The sequence below is a fragment of the Bos indicus genome, chromosome 10, assembly GCF_029378745.1.
Source record: "Bos indicus isolate NIAB-ARS_2022 breed Sahiwal x Tharparkar chromosome 10, NIAB-ARS_B.indTharparkar_mat_pri_1.0, whole genome shotgun sequence".
In the NCBI taxonomy this organism is placed as follows: domain Eukaryota; kingdom Metazoa; phylum Chordata; class Mammalia; order Artiodactyla; family Bovidae; genus Bos; species Bos indicus.
The window spans coordinates 76,575,438-76,591,445 of record NC_091769.1 but is presented as its reverse complement, the minus strand read 5'-3'; the positions used below and the strand labels follow the sequence as shown (position 1 = coordinate 76,591,445).

Below are 16,008 nucleotides of genomic sequence, written 5' to 3'. Positions count from 1 at the left end.
ATGCCATGTCCCCTCCTAGTGGCTACGCACCGGACCCTTAGGTCTGGCCTCCCACATGTACCTTCAATCCCCACCTGCCTACATTTGAGACACTGATGGCCAACCTTTAGGATAAGCCACTGGCCAGGAATACCTGGCTGCCTTCCAGAACTTCTGAAATGAGGAGATTTAGATGGGCCACCTCCGGATTCAGAGTGGAGCCCTCTGGACACCTAGAGGAAATCCAATCAAGCCCCAGGCTGTTCAGGAAGAGATAGATGCTTGCCCCAGCATGGGACAGGAAACCTGGACTGTGAAGCAAGAGCTCCATCCTGGGGCTTTGCTTCAGACTTCAGTGCTTTAGCCTGGGGATCTGAATTCAGGCCAAAGAAAATAATTCTGACTAGTGGTTGATCCCGAAGACAACAATGCCTATGATGATGGTGACAAGGTCTCAAAGCAGAGCAGCCAGGAGGGAACCCAGGAGGGACCCAGCCACAAAGCTGGAAAGCTAATGTTTGTACAATGACAGTTCTTCATCCCTCTGAAACATGTTCAGGCAATAAAGATAGCTAGAGGTTATGGAAGGCTTGCCATGTGCCAAGTATCAGGGTAAGCTCTTTACCAACATTGTCTTTTTTTTTTTTTTAATTTTTGGCCCTATCTGAATTTCTCTGGTGGCTCAGATGGTAAAGAATCTGCCTGTAATGCAGGAGACCCGGGTTCCATCCCTGGGTCAGAAGACCCCCTGGAGAAGGGAGTGGCTACCCATTCTGGTATTCTTGCCTGGAGATTTCCACGGACAGTGGAGCCTGGCAGGCTACAGTCCATGGGGTTCCAAGTCAGACACGACTAAGAGGCTGACACTTTCACTTCACTTCACTGTGGCATGGGGGACCTTAGTTCTCTGACCAGGGATAGACCCCGGGCTCCTTGCATTGCAAGGTGGATTCTTAACCACTAGACTACTGGGAAGTCCCTCATTGAATTCTTAAAATTCAATGAAGTAAGTAGAGTATTAGCTATACTTTACAGAAGAAACTTAGACTTGGTTTGCAAAGGAAGTCAGGTGTGTTGAATTTTAAAGCCCATCTTCCCACCCACTTTTGCTGTTATCCTGCTTTTAAAGGCGGAGCAACTGTTCCCCACTTAATTACTTGAGTGTGTTTCCCAAGTTCAAGGACACGCTGCAACATAACCACAGTACAACCACGACAAGCAGGAAATTGACACGGATTATCTCAAGGATATCGTCTAATCCACAGACTCATTCAGATTTCACTGCTTGTCTCAGTTATGCTGATTACAGGTCCAGCATTCAAACCTGGATCACAGTTGCCTTCACTTGCCATGCCCCTTTAGTCTTTTTCAATCTAGGACAATCTCAGGCTTTCCTCACCTTTCATGACCTTGATATTTTGAAGAGCACAGGCCAGTCCCACTATGGCATGTTTCTCAATTTGGGTTTGTCTGATGCTTCCTCATGATTTATATATTTGAGGCAGGAATACCACAGAAAAATTGCTGTGCTCTTTTCAGGGCATTGTATTAGGAGGCGCATGACATCAATTTTTCCTCTTACTGATAAACACAGAGGGACTTTGAACCAAGGACTTGGAGTCCATATGAGAAGAAAGACTGCAAGAGCCTGGAATTCTGTCCCCCACAATGAACACTTCAATGTACTTTGACCAGTGGGCCAACCGGACAGAGGCCAGACCTAGTCTGTGAGGGGAGCAATAGAATCACTTTGAAGTTATTAGGAGAGAACAGGTTGTGTTGGCCAGGACTCCACTCCTCCTAGGGAGGGAACCTGAATGGTTGGGAAGGAATTCCCCAAAAGCCATTTGGAAAAGAGGGTGAGGCCCCACAGGGTATTCTCACACAGCCAAAAGAGTCAAAAGCTACATTCTGGGTAAGAAAAAGAATGAAGCTGACATAAGAGGGGAAAAGAAAACAGAAAGAGCAAGAGAGGAGAGTAATGGGAAGAAAACAACATCATCCAAAGGGCTCAGAGTATTTGCTTCATGTACCTTCATGGGTGTTTAAACATACATGCTTTGGAGAAAACCATAATTTGAAAAGGTGCAGGCACCTCAATGTTTATGGCAGCACTGTTTGCAAAAACCAAGACATGGAAGCAACCAAAGTGTCCACCAATTGATGAATGGATAAAGAATGTATACACAAAAACACCCAATGGAGTACTACTCAGCCATAAAAAGAACAAAATAATGCCATTTGCAGCAACATGAATGGATCTAGAGATTAGCATACTAAGTGAAGTAAGCTAGACAGAGAAAGACAAATATCATATGATATCACTTATATGTGCAATCTTAAAATAAATGATACAGATGAACTTGTATACGAAACAGAAATAGACCTACAGACACAGAAAAAAAAAAAAACACCTTATGGTTACCAAAAGGGGAAGCTGTGGGAAGGGATAAATTAGTCGTTTGAGATGAACAGACACAGACTACTATATATAAGATAGGTAACCAACAAGGACCTACCATTTGGTACAGGGAGCTATATTCAGTGTTTTATAATAACTTGTAAGGGAAAAGAACTGGAAAATAGATATATACATACAAATGAATCACTCTGCTATACACCTGAAACTAACACAGCTTTGTAAAGCAAATATACTTCAATTAAAAAAAGAAAAAGAAAAAGAAAAAAGAAGAATATACTTTATTTTGATGTACTTCTTATGCACTGGACTTGGAGCCAAACAACCTGTGTTAATCCAGAGCATTGGGTCAATTACTCAGTCTGGCCGACTCAGTTTTCTCATTTGTAAAGTGAAGAGAAAATACCTCCCAGGATCGCCCTGAAACCCCGCCTCGTCACATATTCAGGCACTATTGATGGTGTGTCTGCTGTGTGACCCCATTGTTCCTTGGGCTGGGAATGCAACAGAGAACAATACAGAGAAGAATGCTTTTTTTTTGCCTCCAGGGAGCTGACATTCTGGGGGCAGTCTTCCCGAACGTTCTCTAAACTGTCGGGCACTGCGCACAGTTAAGGAATTCCTGCTCTTCAGGTTATAGTGAGTGTGACCTGTGTGTTACAGATGGCAACTAAGTCACAGCGGCAGTTTGAGCAATGGCGGCCCTGAGAGAAGAGAGGTCTCCTTCAATTCTGTTCAGACTGTGTCATCTGTAGAAGGAACCGTGCCCATCTAGAAATCTGACAAAGCCGAGAAGAGCAGAAGAGCTCTGGAAGAATAGTCACCAAATTTCCCCTTACTCAGCCACAGTCATCGAGTCAGGAGCAAACTGGGCCTGTGTGTGATTTTGGGAGTCTGGAGACAGCGATCCTGTTAGGGGAAACATTCCTGCATTCAGTCTTTGGCTCCCTCTTGTCTTTCCCTCTCTGCTGCTTTCTTAAATCTGGGTCCTCGGGGCTTCTCTGGTGTTCCAATGATTAAACTTCACCTTCCTATGCAGGGGGTACTTGTTTGGTTCCTGGTCAGAGAGCTAAGATCCCACATGCCTTGTGGCCAAAAAAAAAAAAAAAAAAAAAAAACCCATAAAACAGAAACAATATTGTAACAAATTCAATAAAGATTTTAAAGATGGTCCATATTTTTTAAAAAATCTAAAAAAAATAAACTGGGTCCGCCTTGTGTGAAAGTGAAAGTGTTAGTCACTCAGTCATGACCAACTCTTTGTGACCCCCACGGACTGTAGGCTGCTAGGGTCCTCTGTCCATGGGATTTTCCAGGCCAGAATACTGGAGTGAGTTGCCATGTCCTTCTCCAAAATATTTTTTCTTCCATTTTATTGAGATATAATTGACATGCTGTGCTTAGTGGCTCAGTTGTGTCCGACTCTTTGTGACCCCATGGACGGTAGCCTGCCAGGCTCCTCTGTCCATGGGATTCTCCAGGCAAGAGTACTGGAGTGGGTTACCATGCCCTCCTCCAGTGGATCTTTCTGGTCCAGGGATCGAACCCCCGTCACTTATGTCTCCTGCATGACAGACAGGTTCATTATCACTAGCTCCACTTAGGAAGCCTCCCTGTGCCACACCACCTCTCTTTTCCACAACTCTGCTTCCTTTTGCTTCAGCTGTGCAAACTCTTATTTGGGAAATCTTTCCCATCCTTTCTAAACTTCTCCAATAGTCATGTGGTTTCCAATTCTGAAAGCTAAAAGTATTACACGGCACCAGAGGAGGCGGACATGAACCATGTAACATGGGAGAGGGCGAACACAATCCCACGGCTGAAGCATAAACTTGTTTCTCATTTTATAAAACATTCCATTAGTTGGTTCCCGAAATAGGAGCGTTGCTTCCTGGTTTCTATGGTGATTTAAAAAATTTTCTCAAACATTAATATCCATATGAGACTGAACACGAATTCAACAAACCAGAGCTCTGTGCTGGCCAGCGCTATTACTGCTGGTGAGGGACACTGCATCAGCCAAATGCCCGCCCAGCTCTGGATCGCAGCTGGCCAGGGGCACAGACCACAAGGCTCCTCTCCACCTGGGTTTCCGTTCTGATGTTAAATGAACCCAGCTGCTTGGCTTTACTCATATTCACTGACTTTTTTCTGTTGAGGATGTTATTTTATTTTTAAGGGCAGCTTTAGATTCACAGCCAAATTCAAAGGAAGGTACAGAGATGCCCTATATACCTCTTGCCCCTACAAATGCGTAGCCTCCTGTATTAGCCACATCTCCCACCAGAGTGGTGTATTTGTTACAACTGATGAACCCACATCAACACATCATAAGTGCCCAAACTCCACTCCTGTTGCACATCCCATGGGTTTGGACAAATATATAATGACTTGTGTCCACCATTATAGTATCATGCAGAGTATCTTAACCACCCTAAAAGTCCTCTGTGCTTTCATTGATTTTTTGGGACATATTTCATCCTTCTCTAAACCAACCATCCTCAGAGGCATTGCAACTTCCCCTCTTCCATCCATGATCACCTTAAAGTACACTAGTGGTTTCTAGAATTTTCTCAGTGTTTTTCTACATGTGTCCGATGTAATGTATAGATTTTTCTGGGGAAGATCTGACCAATCTCCTCACTCAACTTTAATCCAATTCAACAAACCCTGAGGATGTGGTAGGGAGGATGGTCACAGACTCTAGAACAAGGCAGCCCTGGTCCACATCCCCGCTCTTGCTCTTGTCCTCCAGCATGTCACCCAATCTCTTTGTATTTCATATTCTCATCTGAAAAATGGGGATGATAATAATATAATCTATCTCAGTTACCCTGAGAATTAACTGCGTTAATACATGTATTGGTTCTGGGTAAATGTCTGGTATACATTGTAAGTGTTCAACAAGTAGTTGGCAAAACTGCTTACCCTAAGTCAGGCATTACCAGGTTTGGGGGACATAAAAAGGAATAAAAACACAGATTCTGATTTCAACAGGATTTTTCAAGGGAGCACCCCAAAAATACATACATAGAAAAGTAGCAACATTTTATACCCTTATCATGAACATTTCTAAACAAGCTAATACTACATCATTTTTGTGTTCCATATGGAAATTTGTTGCTATAGCATTAGCTTTGAATACCACTAAATAAAATAATTTTGTTTATAACTTTTAAATGCCACTGTCCATTAATTCATCAACATACTGAGCATCTACTATGTTCTTAGCACTATAAAGGCACTTAGGATGTAAATGTGATAAAGACACAAAACGTTAACACATCATTCTTCCCAGCCTCCCTCTTCATCCTCTCTCCATGCCCCACTCAAAAGTCTTTGTGGCTGATACCTGGTTCCTGGGGCTTCAGAGTAAAAGGGAGAGCTGAGAATTAAGAGAAGTTGACTTAATCTACACAGTTGAGATGGGGGTGGGGAGAGGTGTGAGGATTTGAGTGAGTTTAGGAGAAGAGAGATTTTGGTGTGATGAGTAATAACTTTGGAGAAATATGTGAGTGAAGAGGAACTTTAGAACTTTTGATGGGCCCCAGGCAATATAATTCCGTCTTCCTTGCCTCTCATTGAAATGTCAGTAAAGACTGCTTTTTCAGCGCTTTTGAATGTGAAATTGGTGGCTGTTTTGAAAATGGTACCATGCTGAGATTGGCCACACTAGCCAGCTTCCATGAAGGCCTCCAGGGAGTCTCATCTCCTGATATTCATGCTCTTGTGTCATTCCCTCCCACACTGAATAGGGATAAACTGTGACAGCAGTGCATGCTTCCCATACGGCACTAGCGGAGAAGAGACTGCCTGCCAATGTAGTAGACGTAAGAGGCATGGGTTCGATCCCTGGGTTGGGAATATCCCCTGGAGAAGAGTATGGCAACCCACTCCAGTATTCTTGCCCTGAGAATCCCATGGACAAAGGACCCTGGTGGGCTACAGTTCATGGGGTTGCAAAGAGTCAGACACAAAGAAGAACCGACGCTAGAGTGAGTCTTCCCACAGTGCATCCCCCAGCCACCATCAAGGAACGGATCCTCCAACCTTGGCCAACAGTTCGCTGCAAGCTCATGAGAGATGCCCAAGTCAGAACCATTCAGCTAAGCCACTCCCAAATTTCTGACCTGTGCAAGATAGTAAGCATTTACTGTAATTTTTAAATTTCTAAGATTTGGGATAACTTGTTCTGCAGCAACAGGTAACTAAAGTGCTGAAGGGGAGGTGGTCCAGCTTTATTAAGGTTATGCAAGTGTGCCTGCGTTTCCCAACTCAGTCAATGAGTAGACACAGCAAGAACAATACTGGGATTTCACTGGTCTCTTGTCTCTTCTGCTGAGACCTGGGCTTGCATTTCTTTAAATGAGCCTTTCCCCTGCCCCTATAGAAAAACAAAGAGTATGCTTGTTAATTGGGAAAAGAAGGATAATTCTCACAGGTGTTTATGAGCCTTCTTGTAAAAGGTTGCTGCTATGAGTGTGTGAACAATGCTGGGATTCCTGGCCTCCAGAGGAGAGGAATTCAATCCAGGGCCAGAGATGAGGCTTGACCGCTCAGTGCTTTTGTGTAATAAAGTTTGAGAGTTGCACCAGGCCCCTCATCCACAACATGCATTTTGAGACAGCATTGGCACAGGGTGAGTCATCCTGGGCCATAAAACAATTGACATGAATCTTGAAGAGAGGCAAATTTCCAAGCAGATACATAGTTTCATTAACATAGCTGAAGAGAACATTTCCATGAGTAAAACATACTGGTTTGTTGAGCCATTATTGGTTCTGAGTCTTAGATGGAACCGACTTGAAGAAAGGCAGATTCTAAGGTAAGCACATAGCATTAACATAGCTTAAGAAAAATATTTCCATAAGAAAAACACACTGGTTAGCTCAAGCTTTGAGAAAAGTTAAGTTCAGGTGGAACTAGGTGTCGTCATAGCAACACAGACTTTTAAAAGAAACCTTTTAATTTTGTATCTGTTCAGTTCAGTCTCAATCCTGTCTGACTCTTTGTGATCCCGTGAACTGCAGCACGCCAGGGTTCCCTGTCCATCACCAACTCCCAGAGCCTACTCAAACTCAAGTCCCCAAGTATTGTTTCTGAAGAACTCACTGGACCAAAGTTGGGAGAAGCTCTGTGATGAAGCAGCAGGAAGATGCTTCTCTCCTCTTTGATGTTCTGCCCTTGCCCTGTAGTTTTATGAGGATTTTACTGACATAATTCCATTTGTACTCACAACCCTGTGTTCCCTTAGGTCTCAGCCATGTGCCATGCATTGGGTAGGGACACAATCAAGTGACAGCTGTTATTAGGATCCTCAGCATCCTTTAGTGATTCAAACTTTGTTACTTGGCTGGGCTAGGGAAGGCAGAGGATCCAGAGATCAAATTGCCAACATCCATTGGATCATAGAAAAAGCTAGAGAATTTCAGAAAAACATCTGCTTCATTGACTACACTAAAGCCTTTGTGTGGATCACAACAAACTGTGGAAAATTCTTAAAGAGATGAGAATATCAGACCACCATACCTGCCTCCTGAGAAACATGTATGCAGGTCAAGAAGCAACAATTAGAACTGGACATGGAACAATGAGCTGGTTCCAAATTGGGAAAGGAGTACATCAAGGTTGTATATTGTCACCCTGCTTATTTAACATATGCAGAGCACATCTTGTGAAATTCCAGGCTGGATGAAGCACAAACTGGAATCAAGATTGCCAGGAGAAATATCAATAATCTCAGATATGCAAATGACACCATCGTTATGGCAGAAAGCAAAGAGGAACTAAAGAACCTCTTGATGAAGGCTCTTGTCTTGGGCTCAGAAATCACCACAGACAATGACTGCAGCCATGAAATTAAAAGATGGTTTCTCCTTGAAAGAAAAGCTATGACAAACCTAGACAGCATATTAAAAGGCAGAGATATTACTTTGTCAGCAAAGGTCCATATAGTCAAAGCTATGGTTTTTCCAATAATGATGTATGGATGTGAGAGCTAGACCATAAAGAAGGCTGAGCGCTGAAGAATTGATGCTTTTGAGCTGTGGTGTTGGAGAAAACTCTTTAAAGCCCCTTGGACTCCAAGGAGATCAAATGAGTCAATCCTAAAGGGGATCAACCCTGACTATTCATTGGAAGGTCGATGCTGATGTTGAAGCTGAAGCTCCAATACTTGGCCACCTGATTCAAAGAGCTGACCCATTAGAAAAGACCCTGATGCTGGGAAAGATTGAAGGTAGGAAAAGGGAACAACAGAGGATTAGATGGTTAGGTGGCATCACTGACTCAATGGACATGAGTTTGAGCAAGCTCTGGGAGATGGTGAAGGACGGTGAAGCCTGGCATGCTGCAGTCCATGGGATTGTAAAGAGTCAGACACAACTGAGGGACTGAACAACAACAACAACAAAGGCATGGCACAGGCTTCCCTGGTGGCTCAGACTGTGAAGAATCTGCCTGCAATGCAGCAGACCCAGGTTCGATCCCTGGGTCAGGAAGATCCCCCGGAGAACGGAGTAGCTACGCCCTCCAATATTCTCGCCTGGAGAGTTCCATGGACAGAGGAGCCTAGTGGGCTGCAGTCCATGGGGTCAAAAAGAGTCAGACATGACTGAGTGACTAACACTTCACTTTTCAGGCATGGCTACAGGCAGCTCTAGGTGAGATCATGCCTCACAATGTTTGGCAATGCTAAAGTTTGGCAATGCTGTGGAAGAAAATAACTCTCCAGGGAAGAGCTCTAATTAGTTGGGTGGGAGTCTCATGCTCACCTCTTGGGCTGTCATGAAGAGGAGGCCAGGGAGCTGTGATAGGCAGTGCTGTGATCTGAATGTTTGTGTATCCTCAAAATTCATATGTTGCCATCCTAACCCCCAAAGATGACAGCATTAAGAGGTGGGGCCTTTGGGCGTGCCTCTATGGAGCCCATAAATGGGATTAGTGCCTTAGGAAAACTATCCCACTGGGATCCCTTGCCTGCTTCCACTAAGTGAGGGCACAGCTAGAAGGCAACACATGTGAACCAGGAAGCGGGCTCTCACCCAAACAGCCGTGCTGGCGGCCTCATCTTGGACTTCTAGCCTTCAGAAGTGTGCGAAACACATTTCTGTGGCTTATAATCCACCTTATCTGTGGTATTTTGTTACAGCAGCCCAAATGGACGGAAACAACAGCTTCACCAGGATCACAGGGAGCTCGCCAAAGGAAGGAGGCATGCTCACCCTCAATGCAGTGGGGCCACTGCTGGAGGTCACACGGTACTGCCCAGGTAGGTCTGGAAACCGGGAGAAAGCCCAAAGCTCCACCACCTCATGTAGCCTGACAGAAAAACGCACTGTGGTCATATTACTCAGTTATAAAAACAGAATGAAATCATGCCATTTGCAGCAACATGGATGGATGTAGATATTATCATACTATTAACATACTGAAGTAAGTCAGATGGAGAAAGACAAATATCATACAATATCACTTCAAGGTGGAATCTTAAAAAAATTATGCGAAGGAATTTATTTACAAAACAAAAATAGACTCACGGGCTTAGAAAACAAACATGGCTATCAAAGGGGAAAGGGTAGGGAGGGATAAATTAGGAGATTGGGATTAATAGATACACACTACACACCACTAAATACAAAGCAGATAAACAATAAGACTTACTATATAGACCAGGGAACCATATTTACTATCTTGAAAAAGTGTGTGTGTATATGTATATATATAACTGAAACACCGGAGAAGGCAATGGCACCCCACTCCAGTACTCTTGCCTGGAAAATCCCATGGATGGAGGAGCCTGGTAGGCTGCAGTCCATGGGGTTGCTAAGAGTCGGACACGACTGAGCGACTTCCTTTTCACTTTTCACTTTCATGCATTGGAGAAGGAAATGGCAACCCACTCCAGTATTCTTGCCTGGAGAATCCCAGGGGTGAGGGAGCCTGGTGGGCTTCCGCCTACGGGGTCCCACAGAGTCGGACACGACTGAATTGACTTAGCAGCAGCAGCAGCAGCAAGTGAAACACTTTGCTGTATACCTGAAACTAACACAACGTTGTAATTCAACTGTACTCCATTTTTTTTAAGGCCTACTCTAATTAAAAATAATGCATTGTGGTCATGTAAAATGGTGCAATGAGCATATACCCAACTATATCCGAAATGTGGCGATTTTGTAGGACAAAGAGTCTGGTTTCTTCAACAAATAAGTGTGAGTAAAAGAGACGGCTCAGACAGTAAAGAATCTGCCTGCAGTGCTACGGACCTGGGTTTGATCCCTGGGTGGGAAAGATCCCCTGGAGAAGGGCATGCCCACCCACTCCGGTGTTCTTGCCTGGAGAATCCCATGGACAGAGAAGCCTGGTGGGCTTCAGTGCATGGGGCTGCAAACGGTAGGACATGACTGAGCAGGCATGCACGTGCACAGGGCTGAGTGCGTGTGTAAATATTTTCTGTGAAAGACCAGACAAGAAATATTTCAGGCACGTGGGTCACACGATTTCTGTCACAACTATTCACCTCTGCTGCTGGGATGTGAACACAGGTATAGACAATAGAAACCATTGGGAATGGCTGTGTTCCAGTAAACCTTTTTTTCTTTCCCCTGAAAAACAAGAGGCAAGTTGGTTTTGGCCATGGATTTGGCCAGGCCCAGCTCTAGTACAAAAAAAGAAGAGGAGCAGATAAGTGATAAAGGTTGGCAATGTTGATAATTGTTGAAGCGGGATGAGGGGCACCCAGTGGTTCATTAGACTATTTTCTCTAGTTTTGAATGTTTTGAGTATTTCCATAATAAAAAATCCAAGCACTCTGAAGAGATCCTTTTAGAAGGAAAGAACTATTTGCCTTTGACCTCTCTCCTTATCTCCCCACTTTATTTTTGCCTGTCTTTTTTTCAAATCTGTTTCACACGCCTACTCACACAAACACATTCCCATTCTGATATATTTTTAAATCAAAATGAACTTCCTAGACAGCCCAGTCCCGCAGAGGAATGCAGCGAAATTCTACGGCAAATCCTCACGGTGGGGTCTCATATTCTTTCCCAGGAGACTCACAGGCCTTTTCCTTTCAGAGGATTCGTGCTCGGGGAAACATTTTTCCTAAAATGGAGATTGCGAGGCAGGGCTGAGGCATACCGCCCTTAGGGAAGCACTGTTGTTTTCTTACTTCTCGGCAGGAAATAGGAATGTCCCGGAGAGGATTAGAAAATTTACCCGACGGCTCTGGTGAAGGGCTGGGAACAGGGACTGGAGGCTGGAATCTGGTCAGAACATCTGGGAGTTCAAAGAAAGAAACATTCAGCTATTCATCAGGCCCCATAAATTCTCTTTAAAAGCAGTTAATTATGAAGCAGAGAGAACAGAGTGGAGCATGTTGTCAGAGCAAAGGAATTACATACATCTCACTTGAAGCTGCCTTGAAAGTCTAGGGCTGAGCACACACATCATTTCAAATCAGGGCCTGAAGATCTACAGAGGACAGAGGAGGTCTTGACCTTTCTGTTCCCAAATCCTTCAGCGAATGACAAAGTGAAAGTGAAAGTTAATCGCTCAGTCTTGTCCGACTCTTTGTGATCCCATGGACTGTAGCCTGTCAGGCTCCTCTGTCCATGGAATTCTCCAGGCAAGAATACTGGAGTGGGTAGTCATTTCCTTCTTTAGGGATCAGACCCGAGTCAGATTCTTCATGGCCTAAGCCACCAGGGAAGCCCAATGGAGGTAACATAATCATAGAATGAGATCATTTCAAGAGGCAAGTCCTGGAATTTAATACAGTCCTCTTAAATGTTAAAAACTATGTCTAATTATGTCTATATTCTGGCCAATATTCTGGCTCGACTAATCTCTCCCTCGAGCAACTGGCAGCCACAGGTCTTGGGTCCCGTGCACCCCGACTCTGGTGGCTGAGTTGCTGACGCTGGCACCAGTCAAGTTTGCGACTGGGTTTGAAGGGCAGGGCCTGCTGACATTCTCAAAGGGTCCAGCAGGTGGCAGTGTTTCCAACACCGGCAGAGCCGACCAGGGTCTACACTGAGGGGCTCTGGAAGAGAACAGAAGGACAAATCCACCAACCTAGATTGTTATTTTTTTAACTTACCTTTTTTTTACATTTTATTTTTTAAACATTTCATTAAAAATAAGAAAGGTAGGCTTTAGTGAAGATGGTAGAAATAGGCAGGTTGCCTCCCTTCTCACGTCATTGGACGTCCTTGGCTGCCCGAGCCCCGCTCTGTGTTGTTCCCAGTGGATCTGTCCTTCTGGAGACACCCAGGAAGATGATTTCCAACCCTTAACTTTCTCCACCTGTCCCACCCCAGCACCTACCATCAATCTGCTGCCCCACCTCTCTGAAAGCCAGCTTGGTGCTGTCCTTCTCAGCTGCAATTCTCCTGGGAGAACCAAGCCTCCTTCCTGGAGGAGGCTGTGAGGGAGACTGAGCCATCCGAGAAGAATCCTGGGGCCCCAAAGAGTAACTAATGGCCTACAGCTGTTGGCTGTAAGGAAAACCCATCAGGACTGATGGAGACTTTGCCAGGTTTGTGCCTGTGTGGCCCACAGGCAGCTACTGCAAGTTTAATTATTAGCAACAGTTGGGAAGTGTCTTCTCTCCCACCCACAGCCTCCATATAAATATTTCTTTCTACCATCTGTCACACTGACTGAAATCTCCGTACTCAGATTTTGACAATGGTCAGGTTTTCAAGAGCTTCCTACTAAAAATGTAAATGTGGCAGGGAGATCATCAAACTGGACTATGAATGCTATGGCCATGGAAAGGGGCTGCTTCGGGGGATTGGTAACTGACAAGCATGTAGATAAATATGATAAGAAACTCCTTGGTAATTTTCCTAATGACAGTGGGAAACATTTTTATATACAAAAGCAGAATTAACTTTAAAGTTAATTAGAAAGTTGAACAGCCCCAGAAATTATGCTTTTAAATAGCAGTCCAATTTAAATAATGCCCCAAAGGCCAAAGTTTTTTTAAAAAATAATTGTACAAATTCTTGTTAAGTTAAACTATCTAAGCTTTGCTGTAATACTGATTTCTCTTCAATATGTGATGGTACAAGAACAAGGTTAAATGAAGGGGTAGTATTAAAAAGCAGAGACATTACTTTGCCGACAAAGGTCTGTCTAGTCAAAGCTATGTTTTTTGCAGTAATCATGTATGGATGTGAGAGTTGGACTATAAAGAAAGCTGAGCACTGAAGAATTGATGCTTTTGAACTCTGATGTTGGAGAAGACTCTTGAGAGTCCCTAAAGGACTCTCAAGTACATCCTAAAGGAAATCAGTCCTGAATGTTCACTGGAAAGACTGATGCTGAAGCTGAATACTTTGGCCACCTGATGCAAGAACTGACTCATTGGAAAAGACCATGATGCTGGGAAAGATTGAAGGCAGGAAGAGAAGGAGATGACAGAGGATGAGATGATTGGATGGCATCACCAACTTGATGGACATGAGTTTGAGCAAGCTTCGGGAGTTGATGATGGACAGGTAAGCCTGACGTGCTGCAGTCCATGGGGTTGCAAAGAGTCAGACACGACTGAGCAACTGAACTGAACTGAACTAATTGCTGGGGAGTATTTTAAATTGCAGAAGTGAAAAATAATACATTTATAATTACAGTAGGCTTAAGTTTATTTTTATGGGGAAGATTTTTCTTCCCTAAAATTGTTTCTGGAACAGCAAGCTGTTTCCATTATTAAAAGTTGAAGTTGTTAGGAAAGAAGGAAACCTCAGAGATTTGGTTGGAGGGACAGACATCAGTGCTAGGAAATTTGGCAGAAGCAGCTAGGAAATTTGGAGGGGAAACTTTTAATGTCTAGCCTTTGCCTATTATCAGCTAACTTTTTTCTAGATTGTTTAATGCCTACTGTATGCCATGTGGTATGATAGATACTTTGTATACATCATTTTGTTTAGTAATGGGTCCTTTTTTGAGTAAGAATCTGAAGCTTCACAAAGTTAAATTGTCCAAGGTCACCAAACTTAACGAGCACTGGCCAGGATTCACATCAGAATTCAAGCCCCAATTCAAGAGCTTCCTGCCCTTTCTACTTGGTCCCCCCGCAGTCACACCAGAGTAACCCAGCATCACAAACCACGGGAAAGTGACCAGTGACTAGAGATTTCCAAAGATCCCCATAATACTATTTGTCTCAGGTCTTCATTGAAATGCAAGGACACAATTCTTATAATCCACTCTCCTAACTTCCTGGGCTATCAAATGCTCCCCTGTGAGAAATACTCTACTTGGAAGGACTCTGTATTTCTGTCCCCACAATCAGGACTAGTATTCTGACTTGGAGAATTCCACACAATGCAACACATTATTTAAAAGTAGGATTTGGCCTCTAGGACACGTGGTCATCAGAGCTAAGTTCTGATTCAGATTCCACGCCCTGTTTTCGTTCTCAACACACAGAATTTAGTACTCCTGGCAGCTCCCTCCACCTGACATACATATACAGGTTTGGGTGCCCACACACTTCTCTTGCTGACAGGCACCCTGGCTGTCCAGTGGCTCCAGGGAGGATAAGAGATGTTAACTAGTCCATCTTCAAGTGGTTACAAAGGGAATGCTGTTGTGTGCAACAAAGAGGCAGTTTGTTTTGCTCTCAGGCCTCGCTGAGCAGGGCCAGCCCACGGCATGGTTCCCATGTAATGGGGATGATATGTATTAAACTGGTATGCTTTCTTTCCACTTAAGTCATGATGTTCTGTGGCTCTCCACCCATTTAATCAACAGGTTTCTATGTTTCAGGGAGAGAGACCCAGTGAGAACATCCAGTTCATTGCTCAGCTTTGGCTGCCAAAGTCTTATTTGTTTGTTTTTTAAAGCAAACTCCTCTGTCCATGGAGTTTTTTTTAGGCAAGAATACTGGGGCAGGTTGTCATTTCCTACTCCAGGGGATCTTCTCAACCCAGAAATCCAGACTGCATCTCTTGCATCTCCTGCATTAGCAAGCAGATTCTTTACTGCTGCGCCACCTGGGAAGGCCATGTAATATATTAGTACAGTATTACATATATATATTTCAAAGACACACACATATGATACACATATATATCAGTGTATGATGACCTATGACCTCTGTCCATCAACCTATGACTTGATTTATGAACTCTTATCTACGACCTTTGACATATGACTTCCAAACTTTGACTCCAACCCAAACCATCAGCTCATGGCTTCTGACTCTTTGACCCTTGACCTATAACACCTGATCCCTTAACATATGCCTTCTGACTCTTAAACTATGACCCTTCACAATCATACCAAAAAAGTGAAATGACACAGCCACTGTGGAAGTCATTATAGCGGTTACTCAAAAACTTATGCATAGAATTAACATGATTCCTGACCTAAGACCTCTGAGGGTGAATCTATGACTCTTAACCTATGACTTTTCACTCTCAACATGTGACCCCTGATTTCTGACCCTTGACCCATTTCATCTGCTCCCACTCTGTCAGACATCTCACCTGTGACCTGTAACCTATGACTTCTGACCATCGAACTGTGATCCTTGAAACTGCAAGTGAAAGTGCAAGTCGCTCAGTTGTGTCCGACTCTTTGTGACCCCATGGAAGAGGAAA

The 16,008-nt window shown here is 43.9% G+C and overlaps 1 long non-coding RNA gene across 1 annotated transcript in view; it reads left to right on the top strand.

Moving 5' to 3' along the window:
- Positions 1 to 15,149, top strand: part of LOC139185332 (uncharacterized) — a 67,840-nt gene extending 52,691 nt beyond the window's left edge. The window contains exons 4-5 of the long non-coding RNA XR_011568957.1: positions 9,549 to 9,668; positions 13,563 to 15,149. This is a non-coding gene — a long non-coding RNA (uncharacterized lncRNA). The remainder of the gene's footprint in view (positions 1 to 9,548; positions 9,669 to 13,562) is intronic.
- Positions 15,150 to 16,008: the final 859 nt, after the last annotated feature.